Source organism: Marmota marmota, unplaced genomic scaffold (assembly GCF_001458135.2).
Source record: "Marmota marmota marmota unplaced genomic scaffold, marMar, whole genome shotgun sequence".
NCBI classification, from domain to species: domain Eukaryota; kingdom Metazoa; phylum Chordata; class Mammalia; order Rodentia; family Sciuridae; genus Marmota; species Marmota marmota.
The window spans coordinates 22,404,532-22,407,142 of record NW_026000019.1 but is presented as its reverse complement, the minus strand read 5'-3'; the positions used below and the strand labels follow the sequence as shown (position 1 = coordinate 22,407,142).

General features: G+C 46.0%; 1 long non-coding RNA gene across 1 annotated transcript; it reads right to left on the bottom strand.

The window, feature by feature from the left end:
* Positions 1-1,611: 1,611 nt before the first annotated feature.
* LOC125618729 lies at positions 1,612-2,605 on the bottom strand. Its single transcript, XR_007350140.1, has 2 exons — positions 2,317-2,605; positions 1,612-1,797 (listed from the first exon to the last, which is right to left on the bottom strand). It is a non-coding gene; the product is annotated as an uncharacterized LOC125618729 (long non-coding RNA).
* Between the last annotated feature and the right edge of the window lie 6 nt (positions 2,606-2,611).

Sequence of the window (2,611 nt, the reverse complement as noted above, 5' to 3'; positions counted from 1 at the left end):
GTAGTTCCTGTCCTTTGTCATCGCATAATCATCACCCTGATTATGGCCTTGTGATCACCTGGCCACAAGGAACATCTCTCCCCCATGCTTAATCACCTAGTGTTCTTCTGTATCTGTCTCCTCTTTTACTGTCTTGTTACAATGATCCACAGTTTTGATCATGTCATTAATATCTGTAAAATATTAAGCATGAATCCCAATATTGTTTATCATAAAATGCATGTGGAGGGTGGTGATGTGGCTTACTGGGAGAATGTCTGCCTAGTGTGCATGAGGCCCTGGGTTTGATCCCGGCACCACCGAGAAAAAAAGGCATGCCAATATATGATATATTGTGTACATCACCAAGCAAGGAGAGCAACTGACTTAAAAGGGTGAGATAAATGCAAGCATTGACATTTTCTTCCTCCACCCTGGCTCAGTTTGTCCATACCGTGGGGTACATGTATCTCACTGTGAAGAGGTAAGTTGGGCCCTTGTGACCTCTCATCTACACAGTGGCCCCTAATCACCCAATGGAAAAAATTCTAAGTTCTTTAGCTCGGCACCTGTTCCTTCGGGATTGGGCTCCTGCTGACCTTTCTAGACTCTCGCCCCACCACCTTCCCGGGGTGTTTATCTCAGCAGAACCCCACACTTGGTGCTCCTTACTCACCCAGTGCTGGTCCACCTGTCCAGCCGCTGCTCCTCATCCTTTGTGTAGACTGTATCTTCCGAATGTGGGATCCGCTCCCTTGTGAGCCATTCCCAACCTCTACCTGTCCCCTCTGCAACATTCCATGTGCAAACATCTTTTTACCCAGGTGTTATGTGGCATTGTTGCATTTACTTGGTGTTTCTTATACTTGGGAGCACCCTCCTTGAGATTACAGGCAATGTGCCCAGTTTCTCTGCATCCCTGGCACTTGGCACAGATGACCTGAACCAAGGTGCCTGGAGTTGGGAGTATCTTATTTTATCCATATCATCCACTGTAACACCGTTACATACTATTCTTCTAGCTGAGAAATGTAAGCATTCATTGAATGAATAAGCAGATGGGTGGTGGGGTGGGTGGATGAACAGATGCACAGGTGACTGGGAGAACGAGGAGACGAGGGAGTTGTTGTAGAAGAAGATGTCATGTGGAGAGAGGAGTATGCTTTTTCCATGACTTCAACACTTTTAGTCTCCAACAAATTGTTGTATTGGAGGTCATGAAGCTAACAGGTTTAATTATTAAATTTGAAATTTGAATAAAGATACCCCTATTAGAGAAAGACTTTATCATATCTTAGTTCTGGGTAAGGCACTTTGGCACTTCTCTATCAAGGCCCACTTGGACGGAACTGTATGATAAAATGCATTAGACTAACTATACATAACCGATTAAGCCAAACAGGGGCCTGTTACCCTAACAGAAGCAGTTGAGGTTGGTAAATATCATAATTTATGCATATATTTATTATCTAAGATAATGTTGGACAGATGGAAAACATACAATTTTAAGGGGTAGGGAGTCCAGCCTTATATCACTGAAATCATGTCTTGGAATTCTACCGTCACTCTGTCAGAAGACAGGATGTGAGTGCTATTTTGTAATAAAACAAACACTTGGCAAATAGCAGATGCTCAATTTTGTACATTTATTTGGATGGACGGTGATTACTAGAATAATTAAAGTTGATTTGTATCAACAAGTTGGTCACAGGAGGAATGATTAAATCCAGCTCTGGGGTTTAGGAAAAACATTTTGAAGATGTATCAGTGCAGGGTAGATTATTCCAGGCAGGTAGAAGGCACGGGGTGTAGAGAAATCTGTATTTTAAAAAGGTTGACAGGTTTCAGGAAGTGCTGAGTGCAGGGGGAAGCCCTAAAAGGGAGTTGTTGTAATTGGGGCCAGAAAGACATATTTGGGAGGAAGGATAAAAATCAAACGATTCATTTTAAGTCTAAATAATTAGCTGTGTTTTGCCCAAAGATTGTGTTGCAAAGCACCTAATACCAGGTGTTGGGTGTTGTTTTCACTATACCTGGGGCCCAGGTAGCACCTGGGTCATGAAAGTCTTGAAATATCTCAAGGATGACATTTTTTAAAAAAATGTTTTTATCACTGCCTTATAGTTCTACACAACCATGGGGTTCATTTTGACATAATCATACATGCATGGGATATAATTTGCTCCATTTCAGTCGCCAGTGCTTCCTCCTTCCTTCTCCCTCAAGGGGGACATTTTTGTCAACAGTAGCCACATGGTCACCTGAAGCTGGCCCTCCTAAGCTCTACGGGATTAGTTCTGGTCTCAATGTTGCGCATTCTTCCCCACCACCGCTCACCCACTCTGGAAGCAACACCGCTTTCCCCGCGCCTAGGTGGCAATCCGACCGGGTCTCTGGATGACGTCACCCAAAGCTCTCGGGAGGGCGGTGCGCACTGGCCTGGCTCCGCCCCCTGCGCGGAAGCCCCGCCCCGGAGCTCGCTCCTTTCCCTTCTTCCTGTGCGTCGTAGCGTAGGACGTGGGTCACGCGGTGTTTGCCCACTGGCCCGGAAGCAGAAGGCGAAGGGGCGGAGCGGAAGGAGGGAAGGCGGCTGCGTCCGGGTCGCAGTGAGGGGCGGTGCGGCGGGCATGGT